We start from the raw sequence: 27,404 nt of genomic DNA, 5'->3' as shown, positions 1-27,404 counted from the left end.
CTCACCACTACTAATCGTTTCCTAATTAACTAATTGTTCATCATGTACCGCTAGTCTCACCAATACTAATCTTTTCCTAATGAACTAATTGTTCATCGTGTACCGCTAGGCTCACCAATACTAATCTTTTCGTAATGAACTAATTGTTCATTGTTGACCGGTAGGGTCACCAATACTAATCTTTTCCTAATGAACTAATTGTTCATCGTGTAGCGCTAGGCTCACCAATACTAATCTTTTCGTAATGAACTAATTGTTCATCATGTACCGCTAGTCTCACCACTACTAATCTTTTCGTAATGAACTAATGGTTCATCGTGCACCGCTAGGCTCACCACTACTAATCGTATCCTAATTAACTAATTGTTCATCATGTACCGCTAGTCTCACCAATACTAATCTTTTCCTAATGAAGTAATAGTTCATCGTGTACTGCTTGGCCCACTAATACTAATCTTTTCCTAATGAACTAATTGTTCATTGTTGACCGCTAGGGTCACCAGTACCAGTCTGTTTCCGAATTAACTAATTCTTCGTCGTGTACCTTTAAAGGCACCAATACTAATACTATGTTTTCCGTTTAGGCAGAAGAAATTAGTTGTTTCGTTGGTAATATGTCCAACACTCTGCTCATACGAAGTTGTGACCAAGGCAGTTTCATTAACGTAAAGAAACACTATGCACGTAACGTTTCGACCCTATCAGGGGCTTCTTTAGGCTACGAAACAATTTAGAACAATTTGAAATTGTTTCGAAATCCGAAGAAGGCCATGATACAGGGTCGAAACGTTACGTGCATAGTGTTTCTTTACGTTAATGAAACTGCCTTGGTCACGAGTTTAGTTTTTAGGTTTTCAATATTCAATATACTTAAACATAAGCAAAGTTATTAATACATATGACAGGGTACTGACTTTAATATTTGTAACAAGCATAAGAATAAATGGTAGATAATACAATTAAATTTAAATTGATTACTCTCTTAAATTACACTTATATATTATTTGACGTAGCTGTACAGTTAACGAACGTAATATTCTTGGCTTATGTTTATTTTTGTGTAGTTCTCTGTGGAATATATTGACAATGGACAAAATACAAAGAGACATGTGTCACAGCAAGATTGTTTACACTAATAAAGTGAAATTGTAAAGAAAATGAAAATCTGAAAATACAATACACATGTTTACATGCTTTACTTCTAATTTCCTTTATCATGAACAAATTTTCATCCCTACACTTAAAGAGCAAAGCAGCAGCCTGCATGAATTAGGGAGACTGTGATTGAAAGCGAAGAGGAAGATAAACGAGGAATGCTAATTACCCGAACGAAAGAGATATTGCTGTTGCTAAAGGAGCAGTTTCCTTTAAAATAGCTGTTACCCCCACGCTCGCGGGACAAGAGAAACACGGCGCGGATCAAAGACAATACTTTGTGTTAATTAATACCCCTGGCCTCGCCGTTTACCAGACAACAACGCTTCTCCAATTGGCCATATTCCATCTGGTGCACAAGAATTTCTTTTCCCTAACGATGATGAATCCCCTTCTCCCGAAGCTTCCCGGTTCCCCTCACAGATGGAGCGCGTGTCGGGATCTCGAGCCAAACGCCAAATGTTATGCATCACACACGTGCCCTATACAAATAGTTTTTCTTTCATTCGATTTTGCTGTTGTGCGCTCGGAATTATGTGGAGGATACTATTATTATCCGATACGTCATTTAAATGTTACATGCATAGATATCACGCACGTCACATTCATTTATCCCAGTCAGAACGCGACATTTACCACATTGTTGTTATGAATCGCTTTCATTGGTTGTCTTGTATACTGCGAGGAAACTATAAACATATGTGAGAGAAGTTTGAACAGTGACAAAAAGTCTGTCACACTATAGCATCCTTCAATTTAAAACTCTGATAGTAGAGTGAAAACTTTTCCAATGTCTATTCTGGGGTAATTTTTAATAATCAATATTTCGCTTTGAAATCATATGTGTATGTACTTATGTATGTGTGTGTGTGTGTGTGTATACAGTAGTGTCCAAAAGTTAAGCATGACGAAGATATGAGAAAATGTGTTATTGATGAAGTGTCAGAACTGCACAAAACATAGTGAAAATTAATCAAAACGTTACATGAATTAAAAATTGTTTTTAGTGTGAAGACAAGAAGCCCAAAAATATGAAAATTGGAGATCGCTTGCTTAACTAGAAAAAAGAGGTTTGTATGGGGCGTGATCATTCCCAACAGCTACACAGCCTTGCAACGACGTAAATAGAGGTTCAACACATTTTCTCATACCTTGGTCATGCTTAACTTTTGGACACTACTGTATATAATATCTTCTATACAGTGACTGTTATAAGAATAGTAAGTTTCCTGAACTCGAAATCTAAATTTTCTTCCACTTACAATATAACCCTCTACTGTTCTTGAAAAGCACCACTTTACACTTTCACTGTTATAAAATATAGGAATATACAGCGTGTCCGTAGAAGAATGACAGGGTTTCATAGACATGCATTTTTTTTTCAATGCATATCTTTATTCATCCTGTACATGCACAAGGAGTTTTTTTTTTTTTAATTCCTACCAAACCAAGTGATCAGCTTAATGAACTACGACGCCCGAAGTGTTAAGTGATACAAACCCTGTATGAATGAATGAATTGAAATTTTTGGGTGCGTTGGCACATAGGCCATTTTGCACCCTTCAATGTATGTGGGGAAATATCCCCTTATCTAAAATTCTTACTTAGAAATTTGAAACAGGGGGTGTAAAAGCCCCTTGGGAAAAATTAAAAGTTCATGGTTGTAGAAGGACCTGCACGAGACAAGCACAACACATTACTATACTAAAATATAATATAAGCTTCCTCACAGACAGTGGAAGAGACCAGCTCTTCTCAAAAAGCTAAAAACATTTGTGAAACACTGTTGTCCTCGCCCAACAGGGATGACAAACAGCTGGGAAGACTAAAAGTTTGCCTGGGCAACGCAAAATCGGCACATTCAACAAGACATTGAAGAGACCCTGTATGAGGCATTGATGTGCCATTCATTTCATCCATCCACATCGTCGCATTTAACTCAAGATATGGAAAAGCAACGTCATTAACACAAATTGGGTAAAGAGGAGACTGTGCAACACATGCTGTACTCTTTCATTAGCTATATGAAGTAATTTGAGCCACCTCAGTAGCCAAGTGTATTGAATGCTCGACACCCTGAAGTTTCTGGAATCGAGTTCTTGCCAGAGCATAGGAGTTTATTGTTATTTCTGTTTACTTCCATTCAACTGCATCATGAGTATTAACCTTAACAGGATATAAATGATTTGATTCATTGCGACATTGAATCTGTAAAAAAATGAAATCGAAGTCGCCGAATACTTTCCCAGGAGAGAAGGTTAGCTCATGCTGCCAACTCTTGGCGCAAAGTAGTACTAAAACATGTCTCCCTCACCAAACGTGTGTGTTCCTTTGACTTCTAAAGCCGTCATATCTGCATTTTCAGTTTACTGGTGCAGCCAGGAGGTAGTTCTTTTTAACAGTTTTGTACGAATTCACGCTCGTACTAATTCAAATATTTTAGAAGCATCGAAATTGTTTTCTTTTAGCATGTACGTTATTTCCTTGTCAAGATTTGTAAAATATCGTGTGTACAAAGTTTGACCAATACAAGTAGTTTAATGAGTAATTTATGTCTCTAGTGAATAACAATTGCAATTGAATAACGATTCCGCTTTGCAGTCTTGTGATCCAGGTTCGATTTTCGCTGAGGGGCAATATTCAGTGGTTCGTATCTTGTTTTGAGACTAAATGGGGTTCCGATTAGCCTTATGTGCATAACACTTATAATGCCAACAATATATATATATATATATATATATATATATATATATATATATATATATATATATATACTTACCCTGACTTGTGTAAATGTTCCTATATTAAATGTTTAGATCTGGGGTGGTGTGGATATTTTTCTTCATAATTGGAAACAAATATTAAATATTGAACTGTTTTCGGCAAAAATAAACGAAATTCCAGTGTCACCTCAAAGCAATGTCCAACATTTATGTTACTCCCTCGATAATCATAATAATGCTAACGGATTTAGACCTGGAAAATATGTTTTGCAGTTTGGAGAAATAATTAAAACATTATAGAACAACAAATAACTAACTAACTCCCTAGCCTTCTTAAACCCGAAGGTTCATGGCTGCAGCAACACAGGCCTTCCATCTTTCCCTATCTTGAGCAAGTTCTATATACTCTTTTCCATCCCTACCGATTTCCCTTAGGTCCATCTCAACGTTGTCCCTCCATCTTCTTCTTGGCCTTCCTACAGGTCTCTTACCATCAGGTTTCCCAACAAGAATCCTGTAAACTCCTCTTTCCTCTCCCATTCGTGCCACATGGCCTGCCCACCTAAGTCTTCTTGATTTAATTATTCTAATAATATCTGGACATGAATACAAATTATGTAGTTCTAAATTATGTAACCTTCTCCACTCGCCTGTCTCCTCATCCCTTTTAGGTCCAAAGGTTTTCCTAAGGATCTTATTTTCAAATACTCTCAATTTATGTTCCTCTTTCAATGTAAGGGACCAAGTTTCACATCCATATAATACTACAGGCAAAATTACTGTTTTGTATATTTTAACTTTTAGTTTCTTAGATATTAAACGAGAAGAGAGAAGTAACATGCATTTCCTGAATGAAGCCTACTTTTTATTTGCTCTTTAATATAATTTTCATTTGTTAATATTACTCCTAAGTATTTGAATTTGGAAACTGGTTCAAACGAGTTGTTATCAATAATTAGATTTTGATTATTACCTAACACTTGATTTCGGCCTGTAAGCATATATTTAGTATATTGATATAGAACAACAAATAATAAAACAAAATAATAAACCGTGAAAGTAGTCATATAAAAATTCGACTAGTTCCTGTTACCGTGTTCGAAAAGACTTGCACCACAGCATTTTTTCCAATATGTCCTCCGCCGCCTAGCGCTGAGGTCTGTAGGTGAAATCACAGATTGTTGAGCACACAGGAAATATAATCTGGAGCTTGGCATGGAATTCCTCCTCTATCCTGCTACGGATATGTGACAACAATCGAATCTTCAGGCTGTACATGTTGTGATATAGAAATGGTTGTCATTGGGGATGTCGATTTTGACGTCCACACATCAGTATGATCTCACGTTTCCCCTGCGACAGCGTCATTTGCTGGTACAAAAGTCAGAATACTAGGCATAAACCGCTAGAAAGGTAGTTTTCGCATGTTCAAACCCTGGTTAAAGCATAGCTATGTGCGTGTCCCATCTTTGATTCCCACCGTTAAGATTAACAAAGGTTAAGAAAGGTTGTGAACTTATTGCAGTTGTTCAAATGAATTTACTTCCAAGAGCTGCCACATATGCTTTTTGACTATTCTGGCGGGAAAGAATTCTCCGAACTGTATTGCGTTGTGGTCCCAGAACCGAATGGTAAGGGTGCATCCATGGAAACCGTATTCGGGTCAAAGGTGTCAGTAGGTGCCTCATCCAAACAGCGAAATGGGCGTGGTGTTTGTTTAACCTTCAGTCCTGCGTGTGTGTGTAAACGTTGCGGTGGGTCGTATCTGACTTTTACCAGCCGCAGTTTTCCGTGAAGAACGGGCCAGCTTCATCGTTCAAATAAACCATCACTTTTGGTTGCGAAATAATAGACACAACTCCAAGATTAGAATTCACAACTGGGGCTGCTCTGAGTCACGCTTTGGGTTGTTTCGCTTTCTGTACTGGAGAGGCTTTGCGGAAAATCTTACTGTAGTTGGCGTTAGTATCGTTGCTCATGTCATTAACACTCTATGGCAGAATGGCCTTCCTTTTAAGAAATTGTCCTCGAGTCACTAGGTGCCGACCTTCGTGTCGGAGTTGTTATCAAAGCTCGCTACGACGGCAAGGGTTCCGTGTTCGAATACCGATACGTTCAACCTCGTACGAAGAATCAGGCAGCGTGAAAAGCAAGTCCACTAGTGTGTGTACTTATCTAAATAGTGTCTTACCTGAGGATAATAATAATGCAAACAATAGGCTTTAAAATGACTGTAGTAATTTTCTCATAACTAATCCTCACCTCTCCGATTAGCCAAAAGTGGCAGAAAAGCTAAGCAGAATAAACCAAATCAATTAGTCACTCATTCTAGGACTCTTCTCATAATAAATTGTACGAAACCTGAAAAAAAAATAAACATGTACACCGTGGATCAGAATTCGCGATCGGATACTACTTATGGTGCAAGAACGTGTTACTCTCAAGCGAAATTCACAAAAGGTTGTCGTAGGTTGAGAGGAGTGTGTATCCTCGCATACATTGTGTGGTAATAATTGTCTTTTTTTCGGATAGAGGTAAGTCAACATACCGAGAATTTCGACCATTGAATTCTGCACTGACATTGATTCTTGTCCTATTTGACCCTTTAATGTAACTTGTTCAGTTCAATACAGGAACTATACTAACTTTCACAATAATATCAGTATCCGAACGTGACTTTTGTCCATTTCTGTACACTCTCCATCAATAAAAATGGAACATCTATGTACAGGGTGTTTCAAAAGTAATAGCGCAAACTGACACAGCTGACACTACACGATAATAGAAGCAAAAAAAGTCTCAGTAAACACGGGTCTGCAAACAAGCCGTTTTCGAGATAATCGCGAATGTGTGATTACAAGTCGCAAATGACTTCATTGTTTCTAAACTTCGTCCTAGTTGGTAAAATACCAATAATACAGTAAGAAAAGCCATTAGACATCTCATTGCTTTTATTGAACATTCTACTTACTTTAACAAGCGTTAGTATGTTCTACGTTACAATTACTTTACACTCGTACCTGGTAAAGTAGGTGTTCAAATTGTCGTCCTTGCGTCTGGATGCAAGCAATACTGTACGCAATTCTGCATTGATTTTCGATTTCTTTCGATCATCCCCGGTTCATTTCGGAATTGGTCACAAGCATGTACAATTATCTGTATTGCTTGTATCCATCCTGTATGATTACAACGCCACCTCTCGGAAATGTTCTGTTTTGTAAACAAAGAGCAAACCTCGGACAGCGCAAGGAGTAAATCACTCTGTGTTTACAAAATGCAATCAATGACGCTTGTAACCACACAGTCGCACACATTATTAGCATTTTACCAACTAGGACGACGTTTACAAACAATGAAGTCAGTGGCGGCTTGTAATCACGCATTCGCGATTATCTCGAAAACTGCTCGTTTGCAGACCCATGTTTTGAGACTTTTTTGCTTCTATTATCCTGTACTTTCACCTGTGTCAGTTTGCGCTATTACTTATGAGACACCCTGTATAGTCCGTCCACTGCAATGCGTTGTGTGTGTTTAAGACGATGATCGAACATGATATTGAAGTTCTTTTATCGCCGTAGAGTTAGGCAACACATGATACATTGATCTGTTCCGACTATTTAAGGATCTAGGTGTTCCATATTTATTGATCATGACTTTACATGTAATATAGTTATAAAAACGAAAGTAAGATGCTTCTTTCTCGGAACGTACTCAAATGTCAACCTCTTCTTCTGGAAACTTCATGCTTGAAAGGGATATATGTTCTGAAGCGTGGACCTGTATACCCAGCGTCATCTGAGGTTGTGTTCCGTGTTCTATTGTGTGTGTGTGTTTGTGGGAAATATGTTTCCGGTCCACTTTTTGCCCAGCTAGGCTAATCGGGACTGGACCTACAATTTCAAGTGGACCCGTCACTAAAAGGCGACAACTTTCCAATTACGTCATCGAGTGGTTCGTTATAGGTGTTCGTAATTGTCACCTAATCCATTCATCATGGTCGCATGCATTGAAAAGTGTTAGGAATAAAGGATATGAAATAAATAAACCTATTTATGCATATAAGGTCTACAGAAGTTATTCTTCGTGATTATAAACAATTTTGGCGCCACTGTCGGTGGTAGTATTCCCAAGAGTGGCCTCAGTGGTAGCAACGTCAAAGATGTCGTCTTTGTATCCACACTGACTGAGGGTATATAGCAGTCTCCACACGTGGTGACAGATACCACCTTACACGGTCTCCCCATAGAAGGTTCTGTGTTCGAGTTCCGACCTGTACATTGCGAGTGCGCCTTCATCAGTGTTATCTAATCGTCATTCATATCCATCGTCAATGATAGGCCATAGAGGCAGAAATGCAATGTAAATAAAAAAAACAAATGCAAAATGAGCAGACGCACCATCTTGCTGAAACCAGCACTATTCCTTGCATCCAAATATTGTGCATTCTCTGCAGCTCTTGCTTAGTTATTGAAGCAGATGGAAGTGACGATAACGTGTGCCAGGAACATTCTTTTCTATCTTCTGTGCACGTATGCACTCAAGCGCGTCATTAGAAACATGTCAGTAAAGAATTTTGGCATTTACCTAGAGACCCTTGCCAATCTCCATCTGGGACGCTCTGTGTCTTGTATATTCCACACTGCATCAACGTGGAACGAGCGTTTGGGTTGTAGTAAGTGCTGACGATGCCACTCCTCGCCCTTACATGCATTCCTCCTCGGTACGTGCAGCTTACTAGAGCCAAATTCACGGCCAGGCAACAGAAAAAGGAGGAGGGGGATGACTCACAGTTACAGAAGCACGGTGACGCAAATGGTCTAGCAGCCAGAACAACTGGAAACCGTAAAATATTTTTTCTGACATTTCCGGCTCATGCTATTATTGTACGTGATTTCGTCATGATGAGGATGGCAGTGCAGTCGGTTTTCTCGAGCGCTGCTTTTAATGCTTCGAAAGCGGCGTAAGATGCAATCATGCTTGCAAAGTGCAATTTCACAAGATTCCAGAAAGTGCATGGAAGGTACGGTGCGTTGATTCCGTTCTAGAATTCAGATATGTGGGTTAATACGACCGTCTGCGCGCCGGCCTCCGTGATGTAATCGTTACCGTAACGCGCTGAAAAACCAGCTCGAGTCGTTATTATTATTATATTTTTTAATTATTGCAACGCTTTACCATTCATCCTCAGCGTCGCAATTAGTGTAAAGGGCAGAATAATGATGTAAAATAAATGTCATACGTGATGAATACATTTCCAACAGTAGATTATGATTTATTTATTTTGATATCATGGGCATATCAGTGCATATGCTATTTTTGGCTGTCACACAATCTCATTTATACCGTTTGACTGTAGATCTAGAATAGTATAGTACCAAGAGTAGGGTGGTCCAATAATATAGGATGAATTTTACCCTTTGCAATAGGCTTCACAAACGAACTATCGCATTACTAGGAGTGTTAGGTGTACAGCTTAAATATCCTCAATACATTTCTAGATTTAAGACAGTAGACGTAATAAGTTGATAGTAAGAAATTCATGTCCTTGTACTTGTTTTATTTTTATATATTCATTATTTATATTATATTTTATTATGTATCTTTATTAAATGTATTTAATTGTATGAGTTAAGTTTTGTCCTCCTTGGTCGTGCGGTCTAAGGCGCTGTGCTTTGGGCTCCGACTGCAGGACGGCATGGGTTCGAGTCCGTCTGGGTTCAGTCTCTGGGTCTTCGGCCTGTCTATAGGACCGGTGGCAACCCGCCATCGTGAGGAAATCTGGGAGCTACGAGTGAGTAGCGTAACCCGGTCTCGGAAATGCCTGATCTATAGGACGCTGTAATTGGGCATCTGCCTGATGTGTTCTCAATAAATAAATAAATTGAAATTATAAATGTTTCATTATTGCAGTTGTACTCGAAAACATGATGTCATGCTCCTAAAAATAAGTTCATTGATCACAGTAATTTTCTGTTTTTCGGGAGATATGTCCTGTCGGATCGACACACACGCACGCGTCCGCACACACATGCCTATTCATACTATCCAGTAATAAACTGACAAATTTTTTCTGCCACATTTTCAAATCGCAGAGCGAATGGAATGAAAATATCAGGAAGAATTATAAATCAAAATTTCACCATTTTCCGAGTTCTCTTATCTGGGACATCAGTTTATCAATTTCAATTGTCACAATAATATCAGAAACTAGGAAATTTATTCTAGCCATAATTTGATTTCTATAATTTATTCTGCCAGTTCCGGGCACGTTAAGTGGTCGACTTCGATCACACCACTGAAGTTCCTCGACTCGAATAACGACCTGGGCATGGATGTTTTTTGTGATGGACCCTTCATGAAGTCAGTTGTTCATCACTCTTCCTCATTGTTCGCGATTAGCCAAAATTGGATGAAAACGACGTAAAATGAGAAAAATACAATTAAAATTTATACAATTCCGAGGGGCAATACAGTGCATCGTCCAGAATTCGAACAGAATATCATTGTTACATGTGTTACGTCAACTACTCTACCACAGAGCCATGCAAATGTATGCTCTGAATGTCCCACATATTTATCAATGCTATTTGTATTATCATATTAGCTCTTTAAGGCTTAAATACATGAAGTTAATATTTTTTAATGATATTTCCACATATGCTCGAATTCATAATGTGTAACTAATAAAGCTAAGGCAAAATTAGCATATTGATGTTAGTCTAATATCATTAGCGTTAAAATATGTATCTAATAAATTGTTATTATTTTCAGATGGTGCTTAATGTGATTCCAAAGAATGTGTCGCATCTGTCATAGAGGCTGGCGTATATTCCAATGGCGATTAGGAACTTAGGTAAGTTGAATTATTCGAAATTGTGCTTACATAATAATTTCTTTGTTGATTGTTAAATATTAGCTAATTGCATGTTTTGGGTGTTGAGATTAATAATGCTGCTTCAGTTAGGATTGATTGATTGTTTGAGTTGGTGTTTTAATTACACTTTGTGCACAGTAAGGCTAATCGGGACTGGACCTACAGTTTAAAGTGGGATCCGAACCACTATGTGCTTCCATTGGGTATCGAACCCGCGACCCCTTGATTGCAAGGCGACAACGCTACCACTGCGATATCGGGGAGGCCCGCTTCAGTTAGGACAAACATTTCATAAATACGTAATTTGTTAATTAAATTATGCTAATACAAGATGAGGCAGTCAAACGGGAAGATTTTTAAAATTCACAAAAAATAGAGACTGCAAATGTTATTTATTTTTTGAACATGAATGTACTGTACATGAGTGGAAATTACTAGTGTACCTGGAAAATGTTCAGTGGTGTCAGTAACATGGCGTCCTTGGTTTTGCACACATTGTTGGAGTCTCAGAGTAAATCCGCCCATGACTTTGCAAGAGGCAGTCCGAAAATATACCACACACTCTTCATAAAACGCCTCTCCATTCAGAAAAGTAACAGTGTGGTGTGCATTATCACCTCGTGGAATCATCGGCCCCTACTTTTCGAAAATGAACACGGTAACACGGTGACGGTAAACGCTGGACGTTATGCTGACATTTTGGTAACCTTTTTCCTGCCTGCCCTCGTTGACTATGACCCAGATGAAGAGACACTTTCCAGCAAGATGGTGCAACTAGCCGTACTGCTTAGACTCGCATTTCCTTGTCGTCTCATTAGCAGATTCGGCGATATACCGTGGCCTGGCCGTTCACCCGACTTGGCGGCTCCTTTTGGGGTTACCTCAAATCCAAAGTATTCGAGGACAACCCTCCAAGAACCAGGGATGATTTGAAGGAGCGAATTCGGCAAGAGATCCACAACATTCCGTTGGAGATGCTACGTAACGTCATGGGCTGATTTACTCTGAGACTCCGACAACGTGTGCAAAACCAAGGACACCGTCTTACTGACACCATATTCAAAAAATGAACATTTTTCAGGTACGCTAGTAATTTCCACTCATGTACAGTACATTCGTGTTCAAAAAATAAATAATATTTGCTCTCTCTATTTTTCCAACCGTGGATGTAGTGAAGTCGGTTGAAGTGAACATTCGATGAAAGTGAATCCAAATCGCTAGTCCCAACGAGAATACATCAGAAACAGTGCCGGATCTATAATCCGCCAAACCCTGAAGTGCGGGGGAGCCCGGAGACAAGTAAGCATTTAGGGGGCCCTCAGCCATTGACATAGTAGAGGGTTCGTATATGCGCATGTAAAAAATAAACTCAGTTACTCAGGGGTAAGGAAACGAATACAATATGTACAGGTAAAAGTAAAGTTCCCTGTGCATATAGCACCGTGCCATGAATGCACATTTAGGGTATGTGGAGGTAGGGCCCCACATATTATCGATATCGGCCATCTTGGAGGTGGTGTGATCAGCACCACGCTGCGCCCGCGTTTATCCCCCCGGGTACCATTTGATTTAAGGCTGGGCGGGCCCTAGAGCCGCTTTATGCGGGGACAAAGCCGGAAAAGTTCCGATCTTAGACACCCAGCCCGGGTTTCCCGTTTGGTAGGATCAAATGAGGCTAGAATTTCACGAGAAAAGCAGTGATGAAGGTTTCTTCAAACTATCTTTAACCAGGTAAATGTTACGACTGCATGATTGTAACAAATGTATCATTTTCCAGGTGTGAGAAAACAGTGTCAAATATATACCACATCACCCCCTTTTCATTTACAAGAAATTGAGTTGCATTCAATATGGTGGGCGTCTACTTGGAACACACCAATGTGGTTTCCCCTAAGTCAGTGTTTCTCAACCTTTTTCTGTCCGGGACCCACCTTGAAGGATGTTACACTTCATGGGGGCCCATAAGCATGGCCGCCGGCAAAATTGCTTGTAGGGTTGTGCACCGAGTATAAAATCTTATTGTTTGCTAACGTCTAGTACTTTAAGAAGCCATCTTTTACGCTTGCGTATACAAACTACACATACTTCATTCTAGAAAAGTAAATATGTAATTTAAAAGACTAACCTTGAAAAAAATTCCAGTGAAGTCTTAAAACCGCCGCAATCGATTTGTTCATAGGCGGTTAGCTTTGTAATCTAAGTAATCTCGATAGCAATGTGAGCAGTTGACACTTCTCAGCAACAGCATACATACATATATATATATATATATATAGCGTGTAGCGTGTGTGTGTGTAAAGGTAAATAGGTAGAGGGGTCCTTTGGGAATATTTTGCGGGGGGGGGAGGCAAGATTTGTAGATCCGAAAAAAGCTAAGTAAAATAAACCAAATCAATCAGTCAAGAAAATTGCGGCGAGTTGTAGGTTGTTTCATTAACAGTTAAACAGATACGAAAACGAAACGATACCAACAAAAACTTCTGTACATAATGAAATTAAGATTTGTTGTTTTATTGTTTTTCTCGTTAATAACCGTTTTCATGTATTGAGACATGTCATGTTTTTTGCACTCGGTCTTCCTGTAAAGCTAATGTGGTGCCTAATCAAGAGGACCAGGGTTCGATCCTCGGTGGATATACATTGCATGGAGTTTCGGATCTCACTCTAAGTTCTACATATAGTCCTCTGTAGGCTGAGTATAAAGGGCTTTGATGAACTATATCGAAATTTTGCCAGATGTCTGCTAACGCGAAGAATAAAATATCTTCATGACACTCAGCATGTGCCTATTTGACTTTCCTCAGGCAGACTTTTAATCTTCCCAGCTGTTTATCATCCCTGTTGGGAGATCATGACAAAGTTTTAACCAACGTTTTAACTCTTTGAGAAGAGCTGGTGTCTTCTATTGTCTGTGAGGAAGTTTATAGTGTATTATTACCTTTTTAATGTGTTCTGTTTGTCCTGTACGGTCCCTTTACACCCTTGCACTTTTAATTTTCTCCAAAGGGTTTTTTACACCCCTTTTTTAACTCTTAGATTATGGATAAGTGGCTATTTCCGATTATACAGTGAAGAGTGCAAAATACCATACGTGCCGACGCGTAAAAATAAAAAGAAAGAAAGAAAAAATAAATTAAATCAACCAATCAATCGTTCGCGTCTCCATCTTTAAATGTTGTCTCCGTTTCGTATCGAATTTGTTTCGATTTGCTGCGCTGCTTCTGCAGTTGAGATGAATCCTCATTTCACACTGACACACCCACTAGAGTATCTCGGTTGAGCATCATCGTCAAGTTGGAACACCTGCGACGTGAAGGAAGAAACACTCAACCTCATTTGCTGTGGAGGCTGGAAGACTTGGCAATTTCGCACGCTAGGTGTCGTTCCAGGAAATACGTTTGACTAAGATCGGAATAGCAACACATGATGGGAAATCCTGAAGAGTTTTGCAAAAATAGTCTCAACGAGTGATTCTGCCAGGTTTTTTTCCCCCCATTGAGGTTTTAACTTCACATATGTCAGCGTATCGATAGAATACAAATCTCAGGTTAACATTGATAATATTTGTGACTTTTATCAATACAATATCGACTAAAGTGAAGGTCTTACCCGTATCTAGTTGCCACAAGTAAAGCCTGAGTCACACGGAACTGGATTTCCAGTAGGAATGCCCTAGTTGGCGCTGGACTGGCTACCCATTTGCTAGTTTTCGCATCACACGATACTTATTACTGTACTTGTCCATAGACTTTTGTTCCCATAAGACATTGCGCAGAGCAGACAATCTGTAAAGATGGACGAGCAATTTGAAGAATATTGTAGGAGAATTACTGCTTTGTGCTTTTATTAAAAATTAAAAAAAGAAAAAAGTGTGGACTAGAGATTGGCTGGAAAAAAAAATGGTAATCAATGCGTACCGAACAAGCTTTTTAATTAAAACTCGGGTATGCATATTCATACATGAGATTCGCAGGATTCATTCACATATTTAAAAAAAATCAAACATTTAATTTAATACATTTGTAATACGAGTAATAAGTATTTATCATGTTAGGCTAATCATATTTGTCACGTACACATCTCATCGCTTTGCATAAATACCTAAATATTAATGAACTGAACACGAATGCTCTGCACGTAATCTCTTTCGTTTTTTTTATCCAAAAACTAACAAAAACAGTTAACAGTCAGAAACCACAGGAAAAAAAACTCCCTTTGCAAACTCATAGATTATCTTCACATGGCCAAACTTTGCTCTGATTGGCTGTTCCACAGAATCCAGTCGAGGAAAGCCAGTAGCAATTAGAACATGTCCTATTCCTCCAAACCAGTCAAGCAGCCAGCCAGCCAGCCTTCACATCCGGGCAGGTAGCCAGTTCAGCGCTAACGAACTGGTTATCCAGTTCCGTGTGATTCGGTCTTTAGTATTGTATCGAAATTGTAGTTCCTGTCTCTGACTAGTCTCAAAGTATATGGTAGAAATAAGATATACCTAAACGCACGGCCATGAAATAAGCTGCTGGGCAGAATAGCGCTGGTGCCACATGTGGTAAAAGAAAGCCAGAGAGACAAAAGTCTCTGGTTCCCGCGCACTGTGTGGCAACGTCAACCGGGATGTGTTGCCTAGTTTGATCCTCCTCAGACTGACCTTTCTCTGGAACATGCAGTTGTCATCCCTGACCTTTCGAGCAAATAGGTCAGTTTGTATCACATGGATTGCAAAGACCCAACTCTACAACGAAGATCTTTCATTCTCTTAAACCTCCGAACACACGGGGTTGCGCTCCGACGTGGCAACTTCTGCCGTGCGTTTAGTGTGTTACTGAACAAACGTTTCACAGCGTGTATAGGTTGCTAAGGTAAACAACTTTTCTTATGTTTTCCTGTTTAACGTCTCATTTCGACGATGGGAACCCTCCATAAACAACTATGTAATTCAACCACGTTTCGCACATTCACAGTTCCCTTTAACGCATTAGCTCTGTAATTACTATGAACAAAATATAGACTAGTCTTATCAATATTTGGCTAGATATCCACGTGGTATGTCTGAAAAAGTCACATGTTAAAATATATGTGGTTTACGTGACATTTTCAAATTCTCAAACAAGACTGAGAATCTTGGGCACCGTCTTGAAGGTTCTTGTCTTGTTCTTCGTGGCGGAGTGATTAGCACAGCATGCTGCAGTGCCAATGGGTTCCGGGTTTGAATCCAAGCCTAATCACGGTATTGTTTGTCAGTGTCACTTTGTCAATTTGATCGTGTCATTATTCACCCTCTTCGTCGCGATTAGCCAAACGTGGAAGAAAAGCGACGCTAAATAACAAAATACAAATTAATCAAAATGAAGTTCTAATTTGACATCTGTATTTATCTCATTATTTGTACAATGTCAGTTCATGGCGGTGTGCGCATAGTAAGTGTCACCGTATACCACCGACACTTGCTGCAATTAGGACACATTTAGAAAGTCGCGGGTTGAAAATTAATTGAACGCAAATATTATCCTGCAATGAGGATGGTACAGATTAATCGGTTTATCGGTAAGTAACGTTCCGACAGTTCTGTAATTAGCCTGTAATTTAATGTAAAATTACACTTGCATCTTCACTGTAAATAAAGGCCCATTCCTCATATTCGAGACGCTCAACCTCGACTGCTTAAAGCAAGATCTACCATACAGAGGGATAGTGAAAGCAGGCTGTTACCAGAGTCCATTATTCTAGGAAATTAGTTACCAATTCAAAATCTAGAAATTTAGATCTTTTCCTTTTTATTGTAACAGTGCAAGAGTACTTTTTATAGAATTGTAACAATCAACAAGTAAATATTTTATCTTTCTTTATATATCATTAATCAGACAACCGTAAGCCATGCAAGTGAAATTGATAAATAATTAGGGGGCAATGCGTGTATAGTGAATGCGACCAAACGACCGAGAATACTAAGAATAGGTTCCTCAATACCCAAACTAATATTAATTTAATAAGAAGTTAGAATAACCCAAACCTAATATAGAACAAATAAATGAACAGATAAACTATAGAATTTAAAGGAACCACAATCTACGTAAATTCCCCATCATATCGTCACACTCATCATTCGCGTTGATAGTTTCCCCCATGACGGATGCCTCAAGACTAAGCATGCTAGTTTCCTCCTAGCGGCTCCAAGCTTACCAGCCAATCAAATCCAGGCATGACGTCATGCAATGTTGCCAGTACATTTTGTGGGTACAGGATTATAACATATATTGTTATTTTTATTATTACGAAGGTAATGTGAAGTATGGTAAATTCGTTAGCTAAAAATTATTAAAATTAGACTCGTTATCAATCATGTTCCTCAAGGGACATTCGCATTTTTTTTTTTATCGACTCGATATAATATGTATCTGCAAATTTTATGCGAGCACACTATGAATATCTGAAAAATAGTACCTGTTCATGCCCTTTTTTGTATATAAATTTGTATTGTTATGAGTTAGGAACTTGCGGATCTTTCGATTTTCATGGAATTTGATTGCAATCTGACACGCACCTACACTGGTCCTCTAGGGCCTTGGAATGGTCACCACTACGTTACCCAAATCCGACTTCTCAGTTAGGTAATAGGGTAAACAGATGACAGGCCCTGACTGGTCACTGGTGTCGGATTTATACCTTTGTTTTAGTTAGAAATGAAAGGCTATGGAACTTTCTTCCAATAAAGTGTGATTTATTATCTTTTTATGCACAATATACAATAAAACTTATCCACTGGCAATCCTGGATCGAGTTGACAGATGCAGATCTGAGTAAAAATCTGTAACGGGCAACCCTTCCAAGATTATTGACGGTTTGATGGTATCGCAAGAACCCAGAGCATGAACATCAGGTTATGAGAAACTGACCCAATCATAAGCAGAGCCCGACATGGGGCACAGGCAGTTCTCCCTACGAGGTAGACTTGTGATACCAGCCTAACGACAACCGGGTAAGTAAGCCGAAATATACAGAAATCTTGTTCTCTTTTATACTGAATGGTTGTTTACAAAATACGAAGGAAACTTAAATATTTACATAAAGTTATTAAAGTTGTAAATTACATACCTTCCTAAAATATTTTTTCAATGCCTAAAAGGATCACGTAATAAGTAATTTTGTTATCTTAAGAACTGCAGATTAATTCCAGAATATTCGAATCTCGTGCAAGTTACAGATAAAGTATGCATAATCTAGCACGCGCAGATGTTAAGCTCCTGCGTTACAATTAGAAACATGACCAGATTCGACTGATGCGACACAAGTCATCATTACAAATAATGCATTTGTGGAGTTGTAACTAATACTGTTTAGGTCCAGCCAAGACGGTGAGTTGCAGTTTTGGGTTCGCTACGGCGAGTACAACAAAACGAGCATTGGAGTCGCATGATCTTTTTATACCGTGTAGTTACTGCATCCAGGTGTGGGCAGACCTAACTGGTGCATAAAGGCCACCGAGGTGCGCCAGGGCAGTTCTTTGCAGGAAGTTATCCAAATGCATATGCTCCATCTGCAAGAACAGACCACGGTCCAAGACAGGAAGGAAGAAAAATTTGCGGGCGCTTTGGCACTCCGCATCTTGGATTACCGCCATCCCACATGTTGGCCAAAAGGTCTCCATAATGAACGTGCAGAATGCGTCTTGCGTAGGAGCCGGCCATGCATTCGCGTGAGTGGACCGGACTAACTAATGCCCCTGCATGGATCTTTTTCACTATTTTTGCGTCTGTGAATCTATTTTCAGGGCTACTTAGTATTCGCAGGGTGGCTCGGGAATGATTTGGAGCTTAAATCTGTCCACTTTTTTTCCCCCCAGCTCTAAGGATCATTGAATGGTTCCATCTCGGTTCAGAGCATGTTGCCAAAGTAAATATATATTTGTAAGTCAATGAAAGTAATGATAAAATTGATGATTATATTAAAACATGTCAACGGATGATATTATTAGGACTATAAGGAGACATAATTTTACGAGGGACCGAAATATCATGTGCAATATCTAGGGAATGGATTTCAAGGTGCATCATCTTTCCAAAAGTATAGCTGTTTTCATACCGATCGATTGAAATATATATTTTAGTACATGAAATCAAGTAAAATGAACACACACTGTTCCACCTCTTCGTGAGGTTAGCACATTTATCCACTTTTAACCCCGTCTTTGATGATTCAGAACCTTTTCCCTTCCTTTTCTTTCATGTTTTGTTATAAAAATGTACAGAAAAATAAATGATTCTCACTCTTCTTGAGCAGCTACATAAAATCCTACAGTCTTATTTTGTAGAGCAGAACGAGAGCTATAAACTGATATAATCATTGTAGCCCCAATAGTTCCCAAGGTAATGTAGCAAAACCCGCGAGAGAGAAAACAAACTTCATCAAAACCTATTCGGTAGAACTACAGATCTCTATGCGGTCCGCGCGCATTACATACAGAAGGCGTAGAGAAAGAGCATTCTATCAGCACCTTTTTTGCACCACCTTTTGGAAAACATTTTCAGAACCTTTTCCGACCATTATTTTTTTGTACCTTAAATTCCGTTCCCTACTAATAAACAGAATAGAGGCCGTCTTGTATGGCAACAGGAAGTCTTAAGGAACATATCTAGGGTGTTCGGGAGAAGCACCCAAGTCCAAAAATGTAATTTTATAACAGACAGTTTTATATGTTTATTGTTTTAATAGCAAACATTAGAGATATGATGTACATGTTGGGTCATCACTGTTAGAATCGTTTCACATGCCCAATATAACATTATACTTATAATATCTTCTTTAATTGATTCAGTGTCACTTAAAAAAAAGAAGCAACAGAAAATTGTAGTTTGTGCCTTTTCCAAAACACGACAGATATATGGATCAGCCACTGGCGTATGCTGGTTTCTGTGTGGGGAAGCTGACCATTAAGTGTGTGTGTGTAATATCAGCTTCAAATAGAAGTGAATTTGTTTGAAGTCACAACCAGTGTTATGCATCTGATTGTTTATGCTAAAATAGGCTTTGGAGGTTACAAAACCCTGGTAATTTCGTTGTATTTATTTGAGTCAGCGTGAAATCTAAGCTGAAGGATTAGCTGTCATCTGGACTTGTTTCAGAGAACTGCTCCAGACACACACACCTTAATTTCATCTGTGCAGAGTGAGGAACATCTAATTTTACTAACAGTGGCGACATTTCTGGAAACTACCATATTCTACTATTCTTCAGTGTTTGAACAATAGCATATATAAACACTGCTCAACTCAAGAAATGGCTGAGTGCGGAGCAAAGTCCGTCATCGTCTTCAGAGGAGAAGAAAGTCTAGGACAAGGGTCTCTGGAAGAGATGCCTCGCCAACAGGGGGCAAGGGCTAGGCAGGGCCAACGTGGTGGCGAGTTGAAATCGCGACCCATGTTATAAGAAAATGAGAATTAAATTACTATCAAGAGAAATGGGGAATAGTGAAGAAAATGTAGTTTTAAGAGACCAGAGTGTTTCAGTGTTTGTTCCAGGTTCTAAAGCTGTCCGTTGTATTGTGAGCGTGTTCCCTGTTCCGGAACTGTATTGTATTAAGTGTGTTCCACATTTCTAGCACTATCGTCGTATTACGAGTGTATTCCAGGACTGCGTAGGTTCCAATTTATCCCTAAGTGTTAAAGGCCTGCCCAAAGGAGCCCCAGCGTGTGGAACATAGTTGCAGTTAGCAAATTTTCAGACTGTCGTATGACGATAAACTCAACACCCCCCCCCCCCCCAAGAAACTTACACTGTGTCTCTTCGAATGTCTAGAGAAATGTGTCAGTCATAATTATTGCGGAAGTTTTATTCGAACGCGGGGCTAGTAACACATGTAGAAGTTCTATACATAGTACCGTTCGAAGATTGTGCTCCAAAGAATGGGAGACACGAAGATTGTGTTCCAAAGAATAGGAGACACGAATAGGTGCTCAGTGTTATTTGTACCAAATGGAGAATATTCTAAGAGAAATGAAGAGGTAAAAGCTACCTCATTCCGTAAAGGCATATTTGGGTATGTGGAGGTAGAGTCCAACACATTCAAAATCTCTTTCCGCGACCCTGTAGCTGAGTGGTAGCACATCGCGCTGCGACGCCAAGGGTCTCGGTTTCGAATCCCGCTCGGGCTTGGTTGTTTGTGAATGTCCATTCATCAATTTCATCACTCATCCTCATCTTCGCAAATTAGCCAAGAGACACAAAACACGAAGTAAAATAAATTAAATCAATCAATCAATCAACATTCAAAATCTCAGCCATTTGTGGATGTGATGTTCATCACCACAGTCTGTCCGACCTTATCCCCAAGATTTGTCCTCATGTACCAATTTCATTATTGTCTCCCTTATAACATAGTGGTCGTCTTGTGATTAAGGGATCTCGGGTTCGATACCTGTTGTAGGAACTTAGTGGTTCGAATCCCATTTTAAAATGTTGCTTCAGTCCCGATTAGCCTATATGTGCATAAAATGGACGTAAAGCGAAAACTCAAACTCAATTCGCTCCATACAAGGAGCGAAAAATCCCACCTTATATCACCCATCCCGTGAATCGAACCTGGATCTTCCGCTAGTAGAACATGTATACATAATTTATACCAATTTGATGCAAGAATTTATATAGGAGCAGATGTTCAGCTTCAATGATGTAGTATAGTAGATCAATATTGATGTCATAGTCTCCAAAAATATAAATAAATAAAATGACAGACGGTACATCTTCACAATCTCTGTCCCTCCTCCCTCAAATACAACGTGGAGAAAACCAAGCCAGTTGCGCGTAACAGGCTGTCAAGAACTTTTTTCTCCCTTGCATATATTCATACAAGTGCGTTGGTGTTTGTTTTGCGCGCTCGTGCGTGCGTCGAATGCTTATTTTAATGCGCTCGAGTGAAGTTGCCTGCTGATGAATAGTTTCTGTTGTTAGCGTGCAGTCAGGTGGGTAAAGCGCCTTTCGCATCTTCCTATTGACGTCATCAACCCATTCTATAATTGTTGACATTGATTCTAAATATATATCCGTTCGCTAACGATTCCCCACCATTGAAAACTTCAATCGAATCCAAAGAGCATAGGGCAGTTCCACGTTTGTTTTTGAAGGGTCTTAATGGGCCTCTGTTGTAATGCGTAACAGTCGAACACTCCACGCTCCAAACAGGATGATTGGACGTAACTTTTGTCGTAAAACAGTTTAACAAAGCTCTACAGAAGCCTAGGGCAAGTCAATTGATGGACCCTCGTCTGATTTCTCGCTTTGGTGTTTCTTTCAAGCAATCATCATTTTCAGTGACCTAACTGGTATCACGATGTCTTTTAAAAGTTTCTGTGTAATAAAAATTAAAGATTAGTATTTCTTGCAAATGTTTATTCCGTTGTAAAATTTCAATTAATTGCAGTGCAAATGTTTTCTTTAGGAATCCGTGTTGCGTAACCACTTACGCACTTGTGTCAAGAAGTCTTAAGGTTTGCGAGGGTGATTTTTTCGGAAGGCAACCCCTATTCCACGTAGTGCACAAAGGCTTCATTTTGCAGACTATTGAGACTCTTGCGTCTGGATCCGCAGCCAGTATAATCATGTGAGGGCCTTGCATTATATTCTGTTCGTAGATTTTCGTCCTTTCATCAGTTTCATTGTATCAACATTCATTCACATCTTCGCAATTGGCCAATAGTTGAAGAAAAGCGACGTAAAATGAATCACTCCGCGTTCATGTAAATGTGTATCTTCATTACGAGACTTAGGCATGATTATTGCGAATATTATGTTTGGAAATTTATACTTGTATGTGTGAAAATCTGATTGTGTGTTAAATTGTTATATCATTGTGCATTTCCTTGTATCCGAACCAGAAGAACATAACTCTTAAAATGCCTTTTTAAGCTTTGTTTGAACAATCTGAAGAGCTCTATTTCGAGACAAATCTACATATCTTCACTTCTTATGAGTAAGATGGAGTCACGTATCTCCAATTTAGTGACTCTTTTTAAGAGTCAGGTACGTTTTTTTTTCCTTCTGTAAATTTGATAAATTGGAGTTACGTCCCTCTGTTTCTCACGCGACGACTTATGCACAGAGTGAGGCTGGTGAGATTCGAATCATAATGTGCCCCTATCAGGAATCGAACTCGAAACACACTGATTACGCAGGTTAAGCGAGAGTGCAAATAAGATTTAAGCATGTTCCGAGTACTTTTTGTAGTGTTGTTTTCCAGGAGTCGGAAAAAGCAGTAAGATGCATCGTGTTCATAAAATTATTCCTTGCCCCATGAAGTGGTACAAGAGTTGCTTCTCGCACAAAACTGTGAGTTCATTTCTTCCAATACTCGAATCAGCATGTCTCCTGTAACATCGAAGCCAACCTTTCTCCAGAAATTTTGCTTAACCAACACTTAATTTAGTTCTTATTAGCCGGATTAACCCCAAACTGTAGTTGAAGATTGCACTGAATTGCGTTCACATTGTGTCTTCTGTTTGGTTGGTTCAATTTTTGCAAAGAACAGTTCGTGTGTGTACGGTGGGAGTTTCAAGCGAAACTTCACTATTCAGTTTCAACCGATACTTGTCGTATGTCTATCCACTGGTAACCCAGGAAAATAAATATGTACCGGTACGTTCTTTTGTAGTATTGTACATCAAAATAATTCAAATTTGTCGAAGAACGAGTATGGGCAATATTAATTGTTCATTATCATCTACTTAGGCGATATAAAGTGCTACGTTCCCCTAATTTGACTAATGTGAAAATTAATAAAAATGAATAAAAATATAAAATAGTGTTTCACGATCTTAGAAGTCGGTTAGTTCACAGGAACTCGCCAGCCTAACCATTACCAGTGCGTAGTTAGAGATCGGTTTGTTCATTGAACTATCAAGCTTAACTATTGCCTATTTTGGGGGGAGCAGGAAAAGGTTTTATAAGTCCTTGCCTTGACTCACTCAACAGGTCGATAGGTGCCGGTGCTTGCCCAGAGTTGATATTTTCCTGGAGATGAGGCCTGCTCGAAAATATTTGTTTTATATAAGTGGATATAAAATAATTAAAATATAATATTTGATTTTATTGGAATATGAAATTGAATTTTAAAAACACAATACACAAGAATTTTGAAATCTTTGACATTTTCCGGTAGAAATTTTCCATTCTGTTTCTGAAAAGTAAGGGATCCTAAGTTCAGATCCCAGGTACGTAATTGTTTTCGTTCACTTTTATTTCATCATTCATCCTTGTAGTTAACGAGAGACGTTAAAGCGATTCAAAATAACCAAATATATTAAAATACACACATCAAAAAAAAATGTGGAAACATCCACAGTACCGGGTATTAGAGAAAGAAAACGAGGTATAGGCGTCATGAAAAATGAATAGTGTATTTGTGGAAACCTTTGACCACAAGTAGTGGGTTTTGTGGTACGGACAGTGCGAGAAAGGAAGAGCATCCCCTCAAGCAGCTTTGCTACACTTAAAACTTGCTTAACATGAGCATATGAGTTTTTTGAGCAAGTGTGGAATCTTGTCTAATCCAAGATTTTTGTAAAAATGCCCTCGGGAATTTTTCAGAAACGAAGAGCTTCCTCAGATTGATTTGTTTATACTTAAAACTTGCATCATCCAGATTTTTGTACATAAGCTTGTCAATTTTTGGCTACACCAGAAATTAAGCTTGTAGTATGTTTTTCTGTCAAAATCCCAGGAATCTTGAATTGATATCTATTGGGTTCTGAGACCGAGTGGAGTGTGGTGCATTGCCTTGTAATCAAAAGGCTCGGGTTTGAGTCCTCATAAAATCTGATGGCAAAATGTTAATATTGTTGTTTTGTAAACAAAGGGGCTTTGGGTTCGAGTCCTGAGAGATGTGATATTCCATACGTGAGATTTTGCTCTGTTGATAGCTCCCAGATCTTAAATTTGGTAAAAAATTCTCTATTCTCTATTAAGAATCGCCAGAGTTTTGTTATCTGGGTAACAGCAATACGGGGCAAAACTGCATAATCAATACAATAGAATGGAGGTCGAGTAAACATTGCATGTTCTTTCCAATCTTTTGATCAGTCCCCATGTTTCGGCCAACAATTAATTATGCATGGCCGGGGGTTGTATGCCAACAGATATAATCTATACTGCGTCTTTTCAGAGCGTTATTTATTATTAAAGAGTAATTGCCTTCATTCTGTATGCCTGAGTGATTATATCTGTTGATATTGCCTCTAATGTGTCTTTTCCGAGGGGAAATTACATGTCATTTGTTATGGGACTCAAAGAGAAATTATTATCTACACTGTGTACTCTTTCAGGGAACCATCCATCATATTGAGGAATTGCCTTCTCGGATATTATCATGCAAAGGTTTGGTATTGTCGCAACAAAATAATTGCAAGGGCAGATGTGCTGGGTAGGTAAAAGCTTTTCTGCTCGTAAGCATAGGTGATATAAAATGGGTAGGTAATATATTTTCTGACGGTAAAGTATTGTTTTATATCCAAAGGGTTTCTGTGTTTAAATCGTGTTTCTAGTTCGAGTTGCTGTTTTAAGTCTATTTTATGCACAGTAAGGCTAATCGGGAGTGGCCCTACAGTTTTAAAGTGGGATCCAAACTACTTGTGCCTCCACCGGGTATCGAACCCGGGACCTCTTGATTACAAGGCAATGATGCTACCACTGCGCCATGGGGGGGAAGCCCTGAATCGTGCTTCTAGAATTGCTCTGTGACCCGTTCATTTCTCACATCATAAATATATGATTTTTCACCTATGAGAATAACGCTACATATGGTGTCATCTGGTAAAGTCTCGTGGAATTCACAGATAATTTTAATGTTTGTTTTGTCATTAACCACAACCTGTTTTCTTTTCGAAGTGTTAATTACAAACATGGGTCTCCGTTCCTTGAATTCATCTGGCGCGTAGTACAGGTCAGTATTGCCAGTAGTGACGCGCTTGAAGGAAGAAAAAGCCTCATATAATTTAAGAAAATCATTCTTGGACATGTCTAAATTATAATTTTCCCTAGGAAAGACTTCATTTCTGCCATTTTTAAGATATATGTTCTTGATGTTGCAGTTATCAAATCTACTTGAATTTTTTTCCTGATTATTGTGTCTCCCAGTCTGAAACAGTACCACCACAAAATCGGGCATGTCAAATTGTATGCTGGAGAATGAATTTGTTGCATCAAATTCATAATAGGTACCAGTGGCAACCTTCTGTACGCATTGATATGTGTAAAATTGCAGAGGAACCTGTGGATTTTTTAGGATATCTGCTTTGTATTTAAGAGCGTAACTGGCTTCATACTCAACAACGGGGATTCTTAACTCCATAGTCTGAATAATGCACTTGCCCTCATCAGGTAAGGTATTGGGCAAAGCTTCTCCTGTAGGGTTTATTGCACTGTACCTCATCAAAGCATTATTATCATTGGCAGCTCTTCTAAATGTAATTCTTAACCCACCCTTCCACATAATATCTTTGTAATCCGAGAAGAATCCTGGCAACAGGCGCATCGGGAACAGCACAGTGTGGTTCTTAGATAATATTTTATCACCAGCCTCAAATCCACCTATTTTGTAGTAAGAAGCCTCGGTTTTGGATAATTTTAGAGTGGCCAAAGCCGTGGAGGTAATGCCGGGATAATCTATTCTGTTTATAACAACGCCATGCTTTCTGATCTCAATTTCAGAGAACAGATGCGGCACAAAATTGTCTACAAGTCTTATATTTGAATTTGCCGGGTAATCTGTTCCATCGAGCTTTACAACATCAAATTTGATGTATAGATCTGCTCTGTGGGGGTGTATAAAGCCATCCCCTACATCAAGATCAACCTCGATCTGTGTGTTGGGTTGATTTAAATTTGCAAATGTCCTCCTGTTTGGGGGGAATGATTGTAGCTCATAACTCTCAATATTTTCCATTGTATGTATTTTTATTTAAATGTTAATCTCTATGATAGCAGTTGTTGTGGCTCCAGCAAAATCAACTAATTCTTCTTTTTCATTAGTGACCATCAATTCAATGTAATCTATTCTATTATGGCACACAGGAAAATATAATGTTGGGGATGGATTGTAGATGATGGGTTCCATAAATTCGGAATTAGGTTTGAATGTTGCAATGATGCCGGTTTGTTTGTGAGTGCCTATGCCATTTGATTTGGTGATCATACCCTCGGCCACATTACAGTGAATATTCAGAGTCTCTATGGCCAAGAATTTAGGTATATTCATAGCAGTGTGTTTGATGGCCGGTTCGAGTTTTGTGTTGTTCTCAAAGCCTAACAGCTCTCCTATAGTACCCAGATGCACTGTCTCCGTAGCAGATACAATCTCTACTCTGTGAGTGACAGAATTTTGACTTAACACCACACCTCTGGGTAAGTGAGCATTTAGAGTGGACAGATTATACTGCCCTGGAGTGATGACAATTTTTTGATCCCCTACTGCAATTGTGTTGTTGTGGTGCGTAATATTTGGGATCAGGTACATGCCGTAAAATGCTCTGAGAGCTATTGTTTTGGGATACACTATATCATCATGCAATTTGAGTTTCAATATTGAATTTTGGCTGGTGAGATGGAATACCCCCATGATGTTTCAGATACCACAAGGCTTTTTGAAAATTTTCAATTGATGGTTTATT

The 27,404-nt window shown here is 39.0% G+C and overlaps 1 protein-coding gene across 1 annotated transcript in view; it reads left to right on the top strand.

The window, feature by feature from the left end:
• The window catches only part of Mrtf (Myocardin-related transcription factor), a 434,907-nt gene that overhangs the window by 39,633 nt on the left and 367,870 nt on the right, over positions 1 to 27,404 (top strand). Inside the window, exon 2 of the mRNA XM_083136770.1 lies at positions 10,650 to 10,731. The gene's annotated coding sequence lies outside the window, so the exon portion shown is untranslated. The remainder of the gene's footprint in view (positions 1 to 10,649; positions 10,732 to 27,404) is intronic.

The sequence above is a fragment of the Lepisma saccharinum genome, chromosome 15 (genome assembly GCF_977018435.1).
Source record: "Lepisma saccharinum chromosome 15, izLepSacc3.1, whole genome shotgun sequence".
Taxonomy (NCBI): Eukaryota; Metazoa; Arthropoda; class Insecta; order Zygentoma; family Lepismatidae; genus Lepisma; species Lepisma saccharinum.
The sequence above is the reverse complement of the archived record's forward strand: the minus strand, read 5'-3'. Positions and strand labels throughout refer to the sequence as shown.